The sequence below is a fragment of the Stegodyphus dumicola genome, chromosome 4, assembly GCF_044657685.1.
Source record: "Stegodyphus dumicola isolate Sdum_Otavi_A_Nest chromosome 4, ASM4465768v1".
NCBI lineage: Eukaryota > Metazoa > Arthropoda > Arachnida > Araneae > Eresidae > Stegodyphus > Stegodyphus dumicola.
In genome coordinates, this window is record NC_140771.1 from 143,240,245 (window position 1) to 143,257,614 (window position 17,370).

Below are 17,370 nucleotides of genomic sequence, written 5' to 3' on the forward strand. Positions count from 1 at the left end.
AGAACATAAAAAATTTACAGTGAAATGAGGGGGAGAATGCAGAGAAGATATCTTATTTAATTGATTCCTTAAACATTTATGATTACGTATCATCCTACACGTTCAGAATTAGAAAAATATATTATTAATGATACCTGTGTATGTAAACTGAATATTTATCACCCTGACATTTCAAACTTATGTGAGTTTTAATAAAGTTTCTGCTATCCTTTTTTTCTCCTTTTTTAATTCTATCAATTGTAATTGAGATAAATATCAAAGAAAGCAACGTTATTTCACGAAATGTAATGGCATTCCATTTTGACGTAATGAAATATATAAGTCATTTTTAAAAATAACTGATAATTATTATAAATTCCATTTCGTTGTGAATAAATGATTTGCTCCTATGAAAAATGAAACACCTGTATCAAATATTCATAACCACAATTTATTTGGAAGTCATAATTGCACGCTATTTGGAAAATAAAAGAAATGCATTACATTTACAGAATATTTAAAATCATACGCAAAGGATCTCTTAATTAAATGGAGAAAAACCTTGTTAGTTCTCATTTTGCAATTAGTTTCATTTATTCGAAACGTAGGTAGATTTACAAAATAAAGGAATGTATACGGAGAAATTTACATTATTCGATTAACTTAACTACATGCATTTGGGAAATTATTAGCACATTTTATCTAAACCGCGAAGCACTCTTTTCTGGTAAATTTTGATACAGTATATTATTATTATTAAGACTCTATTTGTTTCATTTAAAATATTAACGCAAAATACTTCCTTTCATATTTTTTATTAAATCATAGCAAAGACAAAAAATATTTTTACAGTAAAATTTTATCACAACTAATTGTGCCATTTGCTTTACATTGTACTAATTTAGGAAATTAATTTTGTTCAGGCTTTCATTTTCTCAAGAATGGAAAGAACGTGAGTTATTCTAAAAGGCCATTTCCCAAGATCTCTGGTCCAACTGTGTTATATCACTTCATCTAAAGATTTTCCTTCCTGCACCCAGCTTGGGTAGGTACAGAAGCATGTTCTACCAATTTACATGACCATATAAGATTCTTAATTTAACTAAGCTAGTTCTTAGTTGTTGTCTCGCTAGTTTTCTCGAACTAGTGCACTAAACGTCGATTGGACAATATCGCACAGCGGTGATAGTTTGATTAGGGTTCGTACCTCGGCGAATAGATTGATTTTTAGTATTTTTTAATTTTAGCCTGTTTCTAGCGACATCACTGAAACTTTTTCGTTAGTTGACAAAACTGATGTTAATTCTTAAACTACTTTTAAATTGTATAAATTATTTATGAACTCACTTTAAGCGCCTCTTCAATAAATATCTGGACATCAGACTAGACTGAGAGCTGAAGATAATCGATGATGTATACCAGTCTTCATGTATTTTTCGGTCACTGAAACTCTAATCATTTTCGCTATGAAATCTGCTGCATGCCGCAGCACCATTTGGTGATATAGAGAAGCAATACTACTCATCCTGCAGTAAGATAATAAAATACAAGACAGTATCTTATGCCTCCACTTTTAATAAAAAATTGTGAGTATGATAATTTGTGGATTTGGTACAAAACACCAGACAACTGTTTACTCAAATACAGAGAAGTATAGCTAAACAGATGCAGGTTTAAGATTTATGAGTCTGGTAATTTTGCCAATAGACGTAGCCACTTCGATGTCATGAAGACTCACCTGTAACATGCATTTAATCTATGTCACCATAATTGGAACTCTTACAAATCAATAATAAAAAATGCGACTTACATTGTGATAGTGTTCAATATCTGTAGCCTGTAAAAGACTGAAAACCCTTTTCATCTTCTGAAGAATATACACTGTCTTCAACCGACTTCAACCTGAAGAATATAATTGAATAATATAAGAATCGGAGAATCAATGCAAACAAAATATGCATAACATTATAAACCCTTAAATGAGTTAATTTTAAATTAAACACCCTGTAGAGGTAAAGCAAGAAAATTTTCCAAGTTCGAATTTGTATCAACGCATTTTTTCTGTGCGCCAATTCTGCAGAAAATGGGAAATAATTCTCTAATTTCTTAGAATTAAGAGTCTAGAAATTATTCATCGAAGTTCATAACTGTATGTCTGAGGCTTGGACTATTGATAACATTTCATTTACGTAAATTATAGAGACAAATATGTTGAAATTAAATTCGTTCACGTGCCCTGGGAGAAAACTTACCTATGGGTGCAAATCGTATATGTGAATATAAAATAATCTATAATTGGTATAAACTAGTCGGCCATAATAATCACAATTATTGTAAACTTTTATAGAAAAGCTAAATGATTGAAATAATATCGCATTTTATCATGAGTTTATCCCTATTACGTATTTTTCCACCTAATATTTTAACTCCAGGTTCTATTATGTTTAAAAATACTCGTGGAGTTTTGCTTATTTCTGTTTCTTTTCCTTAACAGTTATATCTTATTTATTACTGAAAATTGAAACTTTTACACTGTCTTCAGCAGCTATAAATACAGTTATAACTTTTAAACTAGGCACTCAGCATCCATATTTTATCACAGTTCTAGCCAGCTGAAAAGAACTCCCTGTTGAATGTTGAAAGAGTAAAAGAGAGTATTAAACCGGAGAGAAAACATCCGGTTGCAGGTGTTCTTAGCAACTCAGCTATCCGTAACTATTGGTCACATTTAAATAACAACTATGATTCTTTGTAACATTTCTTATTTAAATTGATTTGTAATTTGTAATTTCAGCCTTAACTGTAATTTCTCCTTTCCGTTCCCTCACCAGTATGTAAATTGGGTTAAAGAGGAATTATTCTGAGGGTTTTGGATTGTAAGACAGCGTTACGTGTTCCAGCCAGCTCTGATAAATTTGTAATTATTCGGTTTTGTGCAATTGCTGCCGGCATATGAATTTTACTCTTATTTTGAGGAAGCTGTGATTTAAATTTGAGTTTTTGAGGCAGATTAGATTAAGTTTAATGGCGTAGTCTTGTATTACTAGTCTACATTTTAAATTTGAGTTTGACTGTTACTTTAGTTAGATCGCCGACGCCGAAAGTGGTTGTTGATCCTGTTAGAAGATGTACATTTATGTTTAAAGTTCCGTTTTAATAAAAATGTTATTAAAAACTTTTCAAGTCTCTGTAGTTACTTTAGACAAAGCAATAATTCGCTTTACTTCTTTTAAGAATTTGAAACCAGTGTATGCTCCCAAAGTACTCCGAATGCTACAATTTCAGTAATTTAACTCTCATTGGTTATTATTCCGTGAGCGATTACCGGTATATAAAGGACTTTTGTTTGTGGAATAAACAGTTATGAAAAGTTTCTTGTCTTTTCCAGAGTTTTTACAGCAAGTTTCACCATTGTAAATTTTATACTTGTTACTAAATTTAAACTGCCCTTTCGAGAAACGCAAATGATGAATAATTTATATTTACAATCATTACATTGCTTAAGAAATGTTTATTTAAATTTCTCCCGAAACGTACTCTTCCTTATTTCAGTTTTGCTCTGCAAAACTTAATGTTTACCCGATAAAACTCCAATTTTGTTTCATTTGAAACTGTCAGGTTTCTGCAGACCTCCTTCCTTTTTTATTCTAAGCAATATTTGCGGAAATCACAAAAACACAATATTTCGTTTTGTAGATATAGGAGAATTTAGATTAAATATTTTGCATCATTACAGTTTTAATGATTCACATTGGAAGATATTCATTTCATCTTGTCTTCACGTTTGATAAATGTACATTGTGGAGACCTGTTCCTGAAACCGGATTCCGATGCTGAGATAGATTGAAGGCTACAAACAAGATACGGCGTTTCTGTTAATGATATTTGGGCACGCCACCAACACACAGAAACTTTACCTAAAATGCAACCGATTTATCGACAAACAGCTGAGCAAGGTGTCTAAGCATAAAACAAAAGGTAGTTCCATTTTCTCCATTCTTACCCACCGCTATTTTCCTCAAAGTGGAAAATACATCCAGAAAATGGGAATGCAAAGCAGTCTTGCGTATCACGTCAGCAAACTAAGTTTCACAAAAGGGTGGAGGGCAAAAAAGGAAAAGAAAATCAGCGGGGCGGACGCCAGAGCTTAGAACTCGATTTTTATCCGAACAAGCCATCTTCTTCGCAGAGAAAATGTCATGTTTACAAAAGAGCTGCAAGTTATAAGCAATTTCCCGTTTGTTTTCGCCCACTGAGTGAAGAAATATTTCGTTTTCCCTGTAGATGGCGTTAAAAGCAGGACCGTTCCTTCATACAAGAAGTTTTCGTTGAGAAATTCATAGGCAGAATTTGCATAAGGTGTTAGGCAGATAGTAAACACTGAGTATAAAATACTTTATTTTGGAAGAAAGGAAGTAGGAAGTGAATATATATTTATAGATTGCCTTACGGGTGTTTTTCGCGTGTAGCAAGTAAGCCGAAATAGGTAAAAAAAATACATAAAAATGTAAAGCAATATCGCGAAAGAGTATTTTTTCCCAGAAGCCTGGTACCAATCAATTATTTACTCTTGCGTAAGAAAAAAAGCTTCTTCCATCTAAGGAAGAAACCTACGAAAATATTTTTTCCAGACCATCGCGCATTTTAGTAACCGCTTGAGGTGAAAACAAAGTTTTTAAGAGAAAATATACTCCAGAATAGACTGTTTTTACACGCAATTTTGTTTTCACTCTCTCTACTCCTACGAGGTTCAGTATTCAACAGATGTTTATAAAGCTGATGTTTTTCAAGCGAAAACATACCCTATTCAGAAGATAATTAAATTCGAATTGCATGCTTTCTTCTCTGCACACAGGGGTCGTTTCGTTGAAAGAAAAATTAATTTGAGTGGTTACAGGTTTACAGGTTTTTCTTTCATAAGATTTTTCCCCCTTAAAATAAAATTCTGTACTTAACAGTGTAAAACTGACCCTGCTATAATAATGAACTTGTAAGTAAGAAATTTGACTATGTTTCTTTTCATTCGCTTTCCTTATAGTTTCAACTGATTAGTACTGCCATGTGGAAATGCAGTATCCTTCTCTTCGAGTTATATGGCCTCGGTGAGTTGTGCAGAACAGGTAGAGATAGGTAAGGTCCCTGTGTTTACAATCAATGATCTGACATGAGTTCTTTGTAGTTCAGGTTTTCATGAAACAGATTTTCAATCGATACTTTTAAGAATGGAAAACTACAAATGTGTTCTGTTGTTGCATAGAAAGGGAATTGTAACTCTTTTAAAAAGCAAAAAACGTATCGCTATTTCATGTACATTATAATGACGTACTTTCTTTTAATTCTAATTTCCCGTCCCTTCCTAACGCGTGCATTTAGTAATTAGATATTTCTTGAGAAATATTATCACTGATCGAAGCCTGTGGTCTATTACTACTAGCACCACTGTTCAGAAAGAGCATCACGGGATGTGATGTGATCTTTCACCTGGAAAATCTTTAATGACAATAATACAAATATCGATATCATTTCAAGTTTCTAACATAAGCACATTATTGCATATTTGACTGTATTACTCAGATTATGGTAAGATACACGAAACCTATTCGCGTAAGAAGAAGGATTTCGTACGAGAAAATAGCTTGTATTCACTTTATCCAGGGGTAAACCCATGAAGCCTTCTACGCAGCTAGCTCTCTCACTCAGATATATACCCGAGTCGAGTTCTTCGTGTTTCGTGGCAGCTAGGCAACGTTGAAAACTATAAGTCGAAGCTACTCTTATTATATTTGGTTTTAAACTGATTACGACGACGAACAGAATGGTATCCGTCAAAAGAAGAGATCTTATGTAAAAGCAAGATTTTACACCTCCACCTCGATGAAACTAATCGTCATCGCTAACCGCGAAAGCATAAAGTCTAACCAAACCGGTTTTGTGGTTCTTTATTCCACCGAGCTGCAAGAGAAGAGGAGATTTCGCCTCGTTCCGGCCGCCACTCTGTTGCGCACGTTACAAGCAATCAAGTTCTTCTTGTGTCGTCGAGTCTTCAAATTCCAGTTATCTGCAAATATTCCTGTTTGTGTAAAACAAACCTTACTAAATTACCAGCGACTTCTACTTTATGTTTAAGTTCAGCCTTATTTTCTTGGAAATAAAATGTTTTCTAAAGACGTGTTCGATCAGCTTCATCTATCGTTCACCAAGTGCTGTGCTTAATCAGCTTCTTTTGGGATGCTTAAGTAATTCTTCGTACATGTTAAAAATATCATTTGTGATTTGAATAACATATCATTCGCCGCGATGTGTCAGTATATCATCTGCTTTCTTAATTAATTAGTTCAGATGTTTCAAGATATGTGAATGTGTACGTGCAAGCTTGAAATCTGAGGCCATGAATACGATCAAGATGTTCTTATCTTTCATTCCTTTATGAATGTTAATTTTCATGTAACGAATAAAATGATATACATTGTAGAGACATTAGGTTAATTGGAAAAGCCGGAGAGATGAAAAATTAGCAATCTTCTTCGCCGGGAATCGAACCTCGGACCTCTGAAATACCGGCTCAGTGTACTGACCACTACACTAGGAAGGCGGGAGAAATACTTTATAATACATATATAATAATTCAAGAAATTAGTAATTAAGATAGTAGCTACTGATTAACAAAATTATCAAAATATGAAAAAGTATGTTTCTTGTGTGTTCTTAAGTTAATGAAGAGGCACTATATTGGCAAGTAACATGTTTTACTCATAATATTATTGAATGTTTCAGTCGATAATTCTGGTATTTTAACAAATGGGTTACTGGTTCCAAATATGGCACTGAGATTTATTTCTAGTCGGAATACCTTTGGTCAATGGGTACATTCCATACATAAGTAATTGTTCGTGGAGACGATATCTTGCATAGTAAACTTAACTTTTGACAAGAAATTTGGCCACCGTCTCCACTACACCTTTCGTAGAGATCTTATTAAAGGAATCTTACTCCTATTCACTTTACACATGGGGAAAACCATGAAAATGTTCATGCAGCCAGCCCGTTCTCCGGGGTTCGAACTGACTTTATAAGTTATTTCAAGAAATAACTAGGTATTCTAGGATATAATGAGTTTCATACTTTAACGTTAAGGTAAGAGGAAAATCGAACTTGTACCGAAAACTTTAAATTTATTGTAAAAAAAGACAAAAGTAAATTTTAACGCATACCGTCTTTAAATATGATCTCCGCAGTATTGTATTAAAAATTTCTTAATCTTGGGAACGAGTTTTAATCAGTTCGCGAGAAAAGATATATGTTAAAACAGGAACTTGTCATACAAGTGTAATATAATGCGTAAATTTAAGAAAGAAACGGGAAATAAATATCAATTATGATATACTGTTTTTAAATATGGTATGTAGCATTCTGCATTGAAGTCAGTGCTAATGCATCTTTTGTTACTGCACTAAAAAACAGAGAAATGTTCAGTATAGAAACGAAATAAATCGTTTCATTTGCGCAATTCACGAAATTTGAGCTAGCAAGGTACTAGAACTGGAATTCTATATCATACTTTTGCTTCTTAGAATGATTATTATCAATCACTGGAATAAACTTATAGGATTAAAATTTTGACCTTTCGTTACAGCTCCAAGAAATAATAAATTTACCCAAATGGAAGATTGTACGAAATATACTTCCATCACTATTAAGTAACCACTAACAATATCCTAAAAAAATAATTTCCCTCCAATAGTATAAAATCAGGAATTCCGCACCACTAGTATAAAATCTCTTTAAATACTCCAACCGTCAGGATTCAAAAGCCATAATAGCACTGTGAAATTACTTGCTGATATAAGACTAAACAATAGTGCCTCCGTACTTGGATATCATTATACAGCAGAAAAAATTCACAGGTTTCTGCATCTACAGTTGCTTAACTTGTTTTGACGTGGGCACAGAAAGGTGTTAGAATTTTATTCTTAAACTCATAAAATTGATTGTATGATTATAACATTGCGTTTCGAAATCAATTTAAAAATAGAGAAAAGCTTTAGCGTGATCTCTACAAATATCGTCAAGAGTCAAGAGACTGCAAAATTTATCTCCATTGTTTCATTTGACTTTATCTGAGGTTTTACGCAAAGTTTCATTTATTAAATTCTGGCATGGTTTTTGTTTATAATCTTTTAATGGTTACCTTTGCAAACTGTAAAACAATCAGCTAACTATCCACGTTTTTCCTTCAACTTCTGCGTGTGAATATGATTATGATATCTTTTCTGAAGCAAAGTACATGACGTACTTTTCTGAAGCAAAGAAAAACAAAGGTGCATAAAAATAATTAAAAATATTAAAAAGTATATAAAAATTCTGGAAGTTTTTAGATTTTATATTACATCCAAAGGGACCTTTTACGTTCTGTGCGTTACCTTTATTTATTAAATATTATGTTCTTTGCACTTAAACCGTAAAATTCAACAGCAATATCGCAAAATAATTTTAAAATGAGCATATCTTTAGAACTTCCGATACACAGTTTCATGCTGGAGATACAAAAGCCTTTTCCCGTACAGTCTTGCCATTGCTCGCTTTGAAATCGTTGATTAAAAATTTGTTAATCAAAAATTCGTAAAAATGTTTAAAAATATGAAATCGATAATAAAATTAATTTCAAATTCCAAACTAGTGGTTCCAGACTCCCATATTCTGTGGAAGATTATGTTATTAAAATTCTGACGGCTCGAGGTACCGTTGTTTTATCACAAGGCAAGAAACATACATTCATTTATGCAGATTCTTTATTATTTAATTTCTTTAAATATAACACAGAGCAATAATTTGAAAAGTGAACCAACGTAAAATGCCAAAACGAACTGAATAGTCCTTTTGGGCTAATCCTCTTTGGGCTAAAAATTGGATTTAATCTAAAGCAGATAACTTGTAATAAAAGTTAAATTAATTAAATGCCCAATTATGTGAAACAGATGAAAGTATTCAACAAACTACAAGTAAATCTTAATATAAAGTCATAAAAATATCTATAATAGTATGATATACGATACAATTTCCTTTACATTGCAGTATAACATTAAAAAGTGTTTATAACAGTAAACCTTAAAATAATGTTCTTAAGCTTCTAAACCTACAGGTAAAATACAGATGCAAATGAGCTAAACTTTCAATTAGAAGTACTGAATGTTTTTATCACTCAATGATTCAAACTTACTTGAATCGCCAAGTAAGGAGCTAAAACTTTTTACTCTGGAACCGCAGCAGATAATCACAGACTTTTAAAAAAACTATTGTAAGTGGTCATATTAACTCTCGAAATAGTCAAAACAAGTCATGAGCTGTAGTATAAAGCATGCTTTCCGATATAGCTCGTATAAAGCATGCTTTCCAATATATTTTTAAAATCATGATTTTATAGTTAATTCTTGGGTTTTAAAATATGATACATGGTGAATTTATTACAAGGAAAAAGATATATATATATATTATTTCATATTTGATTTAGCGAAATTTTTAGGCCCCTTGTGGCGCACAGTGTTCGTTAAATTAAATATGAAATAACGTATATATATATCTTTGCCCTTGTAATGATGAATTTATTACAAACACAAAGATTGATATATTTTTTCATATTTGATTTAACGAACACTGCGAGCCACAAGATGCTTAACACTGTTCGTTAATTCAAATATGAAAGACCAACGTGATGTAAATTTGTAGTAAAAATATGCTTTCTTAATGCAGGAGGTGTTAAATTACTAATATATGAAATAATCGCAGCAACTCAAAATACTGAAATGTTAATATATAGTACGGATATATACAGTATGAAAAATAACGACTAATTTAAAAAGTTCACGCAATATTTCTTTTTCCAAGTAGAAACGTATTTTAGGAATTATATCAAACTATTAAAAATATCAGTTTCATGCGTTAAATTGGCTAGTAAGTAATATATATACCTTTCGATACCTGTACCAGGAGTGTGGAAAAGATGGTCTTCAAATAAACTGTATTTAATGTTTCATGTATTTCTAAATCAGAGGAAAACTAATAACTAATAACAGAGTTAAACTTTGGGTATTACTACACTGTTTACAACAAGAATTTTCTTTTATTTTAAAATACTGATTGTTTACGCAATCATATATCGTATATGGCTGAAAATGTGGTTTTAAATATTTTTTCAGTTAAACTATTTTATCAAGACGCAAAAGGTGAAATAACTTTGATAAACAGATTAATTTAATTGATAGTTAAATATTTAAAATACACAACTTCTGAGAAATTTCATAATAACTTTAATAAAATTACGCAATGGCGTATTTTGTACATAAGTGCGTAATTACTGCGTCTCACAGTCTGAAACCTTTATGCACATTATTGTGTTCATCTTGCGACTAGTGCTAGCAATTTCCACAGTCTAACGACAGATGACGTCATGATATTAAGAGATATTCAAAGCATTTATAATAATAGAACGAGAGATAAGGAATGTAACCACGGCGACAGACGATATTAATTACTCAAGCACTTTTTAAAAGAGCAGTAGAATAAAGTATTATAATAATGTTGGTTGTGAATTTCTGTCCTGTTAAATAATAACGCAAAATCAAAAAGATACGCATAGTGGATGTAAGAGAAAAATCCTGACGCCAACACTAGTTCGAAAAAAATTGAAAGTTTCCCATTTTTAATTTGGTGACTTAGATATTAAAATAATGTCACTGTTTAGTTTTGATAAAATAAAAAGTGTCGGCATTCTAGCTGTATGCAAATTCGATAAATCTTCTCTCAGCTTTCACCAGCTTTTTGAGCATTATTTTTCCAGAGCTTGTGTTGCGTTATCTTCAGTAAATACACTACCCGATATTGAAAATGCAACACCAAGAAGCAGTGACCCCAAAATTATTCAAATTTCAGCGTAGACGCACATGTCATCGAGTTATGCAAATGATGTGAAATGCTCAGCTCTCCAGCGTTCTCCTTCAAGGAGTGCCCAGTGCCCTTTATCAGCAGGATAACTCCCGAACGCATACAGCTCGCATCAGACAGCGTTCTCTGTAAGGTGTACAGATGCTTTCCTGGCTACAGAATCTTTCCTTATCTCTCACCAATTGAACACATTTGGGATGTGACAGGACGCCATTTGCAGACTCTGCCATTGCTGTGTTCAGAAGACGAACCCTGACAAATGGTTGACAGGGAATGAAGAACCAGTCATCAGGACACCATCCGTAGTCTCGTTGATTTTGTACCTAGACGCGTTGCTTCGTGCATCGCCGTACAAGGTAGTCCTACAACCCACTGAGCCGACGCCATTCTCGCGCCGTATTATGCATATCATTTCGAAATAAAGATCACTTATTGTTTTTTGCTGTATCGCTCTGTTTGCCGGATTTCATCACTTTCTGGCCACGCCTTCTTGGTGTTGTATTTTCAATGTCGGACTGTGTATTACCAAAATATTTGCCTTCAAACACTGCTGATATTCTCTGCTTTTTTATACAATTTATAAATAAATTATTCGCCGCCTGAAGAGAGGATTCCCCAGTTTTCTGTTCATTGAAAGAGAATAAATATACTTTTAGCAGTACTTATGTATTTGCATATCAATTATCAGTTATGATTTATGAGACATTTAGCAGCATTTACACATTTTTAGTACAACGCAAACTTCAATGGTAAAATTATTTACAGCTATAAAATATACTTATCAATGCAAAGTATTTATAGTTCTTATTATGGAATTTGTCACAGCGTTCCCATTCTGTGAAAAATGAAGCAGACAGAAGAGAGAATGTTCATAAACTTTCAGGAGGCAAAAGTAACATACTCATCTGAAGACACTTACTACTTCCAGAGGTACAGTCTCAATTTTCACCCGTTTATTTTGAAACGTAAATGAAAATTAATTATTAACTGAATTACGTTAAAAGCCGTTACCAGGAGAGAATATTAATTCCGCCTAATAGTTAAATGAAGCTACAATTGTTGATAATCTAACGTTTCCATTTTTACGACATGCTTCGAGGTTTCACTGAAACCTCTATCGTAGGCGAAAACGTCAAAAACGTTTGTGCCATGAAAAGGCACAAAGTAACGCTAGGCAAAAATATCGTCGTAACAAGCATCATTGGAGAAAATAAAAATCAAAGAAGAATACGTCGCAGTTCTAAAATATCGTCATTAAAACTAAAGTGGCTCAACAACATTCTCGATTTAAATAATCGTTGTAAAAATATCATGGTAACAAATAAAGCACCTAAAAATCATCGCATGACGATGATATTGCAAATATGTGTTTTTCAAGTTTTAAAAGCTGTAAATGTATATTTGCACAACGATTTGTCAAAGCAAGAAGGAGTGAGAAACATTTGTGTCTGTATATTTCGTATTTTGAAATAATTAATGATTTTTTGATAAAAAAGAAAGAAACTTAAGCGTGCACAAACTGAAAATGACTACGCATAATAATTGATAAAATTTTAAACTTAACTTAAACCAGCAGTTACAATTAAACTAGTAGATAACTATTAAAGTTCTTTATTTAGTTAATCTCTTTTATAAAGTTGTATAGGTAGTTTTTCATGAAAAGGTTATAGTCTAGAAAGATTTGAAAAGGGAAGATGAGTAACTCTAGGAGATTACTATATTATTAGTTCCATTATTATGCATGAAGGTGCCTATAATATTATGCAAAGGTTACTTACATCATGATGCAATGGTTACTTACATCATGATGCAAAGGTTACTTACATTATCACCTAAAATGTTAATTAATTTAAATATAGAGGTACAAATATTTTACATTCCTTCTTGCATTGAATTTATTGCACTGCTTTCTCCGCGATGTTTTCGTCCGTGATATTTTTGCGATGTTTTAGCCTATAATGTTCTGAGAGAGAAGAAAAAAGTAAACTCATCGCTCGAATTATTTCACTTTTCCTTGATAAAATTTTATTCTTAAGATTTAGAACTCCATGCACAGAAATGTTATGCATTATTAATATATGCTTCATGCATTATTAATTAAATTGCTAAGTCTATGTAATTTCTAAAAATCATACTTTTAAACGTTGTCGATTCTTGTTATTTTAAAAATCCTTTGTACTTTATTATCGGGGTTTATTTGACAGTAAGCATTTGAAATCGGTATAAAGACTAATTGGAAATGCCAAAATGCTTCAGGCGCTTCATAAATATGAATGTGACAACTAATACAAAAGTTTGGGAGATAATTATGTTTATTTATCCTAACTTTTGCTATTGAAAGAGTATTTATTAATCATTATTTAAAATCATTCAAGGATTAATTGAAAATGCAGAAAATGCTACAGGCAAATATCAAATACTAAGAAAGTGTTAAAGTCAAACAGAAATTGCATTTTCCCTCTCCGTCTCGTAACATAATTGTTTTACTTCGTAAATATCAAAAAATTTATCTTTGATTTACTTTTAATGTGGATTTTATAGACAGTTACGTCTCAAATGCCGAAGGGGAAACAAATGTCTTGAAAGACAGAAAAAAAAAATAATTTTCCACAACCTTCATTATTGAAAAGAATTTTGGAAAGGGTTAAATATTGCACCCAGGAAAGTCCTTTTTAGAACGGTTCGAGATTTGAAAGAGCGGGGGCTAAATAATTAGCCATCCTTGAAACACAATTATCTTTCCGCTTCTTATTCTTTTCAATTACTATCGCGTCAGTGGCTACAAGAGAACAAGGCTTTTAACAGCACCGTTTCACAACCGATATAACCATCTCGGGCTGGGATTAGTGAATGTTACGAGCGAAGAAGGATGATCGCATATATATTGAAATTTGAAAGAACGCTGTTTTGATAGCAGTTGGAGCATTAAATTTGTATGGATGAGTTAATCGAAGCTACTTTTCATTTAAAATAAAATTCTTTTCGAAAAGGGAGTTAATGAAATATTCTCCCGAAAGACATTTACAGAGAATAAAGTTTATATTCTTCGAAAACAAGGTTTTAGGGAGGGATGAATTAAAAGTTAATTACTCGATACAAACTTTGTAAGACATTCTTTGATAGGATAAAGTATAATTTGTAGAAGCTGAAAACCGCATCTGTAAACCCAGAAGCAAATTTTTGACGGCAGGCTTAATACTGAGATACAACTTACACTGGTTGCTAGGAAATTCTAAATATGCAGAAAAATAAAAGCAACAATTGCCACTTAAATCTTTGTTTAATAGTCGAAAACTGAATTAAATTTTCTTTTCGACTTGTTTTGAATAATATGTTATTGAAAATTCCATTTAAAATTTTATGAGTAGAAAAAAAATTTAAAGTATTATTTATTTGTAAGTATGTGTTGAATTATTACTAGTTTTTATTAAGTTGCCTCAGTGCAGGTCTATCTGTGCTAATTTCATGCTGAAGTACGCAGCATTGTTCATTATTCAAAAGAGCCAGAAGAAGAAGCTCTTCAGGTAGATATAAAGGACAACTTAGTTTAATTGGTTGTAGCTTAGATAAATGTTATTGACCTTCTTAAAAGTGCTCATTCCTGTCCTTGCGTATTCTAATTTTGATTCGTATGAAACTATAAACGGGAAAGTATTTAGTTACTTGTATTTATGAGAGCAAATAATATTGTAAAGGGCTCATAGTTTACAAGGAATTACTTTTGTTTCAGTTCTAGGAAAAAAAACAAGTTCCGACAAAATAAGAATTATAACATGTGTGACACTGATCAAGGATAAAAACATTTAGTGCCTGCTCACAGGTTCAGGGTATAGAGTTAGAGACTCAGAACCCAAATTCGTTTTATAAAACTTCAAAATTTTGTTTTCCTTCCGTAAAAGCAAGGAATTGCTTTGGGAATACCCTGAAAAAGTGCTGAGTGTCTTAATCAAATTTCGAAGAAAGTATGAGAATTGCTAAATTTGAATAGCTAAACAATTAACTATTAATTGAAAACAGTTGCTGCCTCCGAAACTACAGCTCTCTTTTGCTAATGTTAGTATGACGTATGTTCAAAATTGATTTCTGTTACTACAGCTTCAGAAGTTAAAACACTTACTATGATAATATTCCTTCAATTATATTAATAACTCACTCCGTTGTATAAGAGATTTTATCCGCTTCATTAGCTTTGCTATTGGAATAACTTAAAGCGAAATATTTCGGAATTTCTTCACTAAATTTTCATTATCAACTATTCGGTTATTAGTATCAATTTAATGTAAAAGTCAGCCATTTTTCCTAACCGAGAATTCCTCAAGCGGTTGTACTCTATCAATTCCACAAAGAGCTGCAAATCCATTACTTCACGGAATCTCGTTGCAGTCTCAAAGTCTTTGATCTGCAGTATAAGAAATACCCTATTTATTTTCATGTGAGGTCTTGCTCATTCAAAGTGCAATGAAACTGGAAGTTTTCTTTCTTTTCTCGGGACCTCCTACTGTTCGGACAATTACATTACTCGAACACCTGCGGCTGAATTTTGTGCGGGGAACGAGAATGTTTAATGTATAAAAAGACTATTCGATTCATTGCAGCTCTATTTCAGCGTCACGCGAGAGAACAAAACTAGAATTCCTTTTCTTTTTTTCCTGATTTTGTCTTTGAGAAAAGTTACCATAGCTTAGATTTTTGCGGCAAGAGAAAACAGACGATTTCGTTTCCTTGAACCTCCTTCCCCCGATTTAGACGAATTGATTGGGATACAAAACCGGGAATGTTTTTTGCATCCATTTACACCGGGAGATTTCGTTTGTCTTCCTTTCCTCTTCTCATTTTAAAGTACTCTATACGAAAGATTTTTCCGTGCCGACCCATTCGAAAAGCGCGTGATTTGAAATTCGTCCGTACTTCCTCCACTGGAAGCAATTTGTACTTTTCCCATCTTATATAAACATTGTGGAATACATGGAGGGCTTTCGAAACTGTGAGTTTGGAAAAAACACTGAAATTGGACGTTTTCGTTTAGATTTCCTATTTTATTTGATGCTAAAAAATACTTTGTAAGGAAAATAACTCTGATACTTCGAAGTGTTTCGCCGGAAACTCTTTTGTGGTTTGTAAAAATGCGCTATATCTAACAAAAGAAATAAGGAATTTAAATAGAAAGGAAAGCAATCCACGAATCAAGTGCACCTGTTATCAATACCTGCTGAAGTTATATATGATTGGTAAAATGTAACATTGGTTCAAATATGCATTTGAAAACTAGAGCACTCTCCAAGAATTTGTGTGACTCTATATAAATATTACGTTTTTAAGAGTAAAAGAGAATTTTTTGAAAATGTAAATATTTTTGAAGAACGCGTGAAAGCTGTAGCTAAACTATATGGTAGAAATGAAAAGAAAGAATACGATATTGATTAGATCTCACTATTATGTTTCGGATAATCAGCATATTTCACAGTCACCCTGCAACACTATGTTATTTTCCTGATGATAATTTAATCAACAATTACATAGATCAAAATGATATTTTGAGGAATAACTACAATTTTTTTTTGCGCAGTGAGGTGAGTGAAGTAATTGTAATTTAATTTATAACAACACATGTATTATATATTATACTAGCGAGTAGCTTGTAAAGTTATTATTTAAATTAATCAGTTATTTATAATTTCAGCGTTTACTGTAACTTCGCCTTTCCGTTTTCCCCACCGGAATGAAAATGAGATAGCCAGTATTTAAACTGGTATTTGGGCAGTTTAAGACAGAGCGTGTTTCTTGTTCGCGGGCATGCTTAATTTAGTGGCTGCCAGCTCTTATATTTGTAATTATTCGATTTTGCGTTATATCTCTGCCAACAATTTAATTTTGATGCTCAGGTGGAATTACTGACCCAGCTTCGAGTATATTAATTTGTGCAGTCTGGCTACTGTTTTCCTACTAAGTTTTTAATTTAACTTTTCTGTTTAGTTGCATCACCATGACCTGTGCCTGATATTCTTAACACAAGGAAATGCGTTTATGTTCTAGATTCTGATTAAAAAAAAGTTATTCAAACCTTCTCAAGACTTGCAGTTACTGGAGACGTAACATATAATTCGCATCGCATTTGATGGGCTTATTAGTTCCAGATCATAAAAAAACCCACAAACTAAACAGCAAAACATATTATGCTATGACAAAGCACACAGTTCTATCTTATTGATTAACCATAAACTGTCTCATATTTAAGTTGCACAAATTAAGGAAATCCCGAGTTCATTTCTCAGCTGTTTATTTTAAGCCAAACGAAATTAGCACTTCACTTTGCTTACAACCTCCATCGTTCAATATCGGATTGAAATGAATATATATTATTTTCACAGAGACGCCAATGGCCAAATTAAACGCAGATGGTTTGAAAAGATTTAAGCAAAGCATGTTACTGTTTCCAGCATAAGAAATTTGTTA

General features: G+C 32.4%; 2 protein-coding genes across 2 annotated transcripts in view; one reads left to right on the forward strand and one right to left on the reverse strand.

Annotated features, from left to right (window-relative positions):
- Positions 1 to 17,370, reverse strand: part of LOC118189649 (uncharacterized) — a 632,173-nt gene that overhangs the window by 459,856 nt on the left and 154,947 nt on the right. Inside the window, exon 2 of the mRNA XM_085815570.1 lies at positions 1,790 to 1,881. The gene's annotated coding sequence lies outside the window, so the exon portion shown is untranslated. The remainder of the gene's footprint in view (positions 1 to 1,789; positions 1,882 to 17,370) is intronic.
- The window catches only part of LOC118202696 (cubilin-like), a 406,913-nt gene that overhangs the window by 144,742 nt on the left and 244,801 nt on the right, over positions 1 to 17,370 (forward strand). Inside the window, exon 3 of the mRNA XM_085815571.1 lies at positions 903 to 1,024. The gene's annotated coding sequence lies outside the window, so the exon portion shown is untranslated. The remainder of the gene's footprint in view (positions 1 to 902; positions 1,025 to 17,370) is intronic.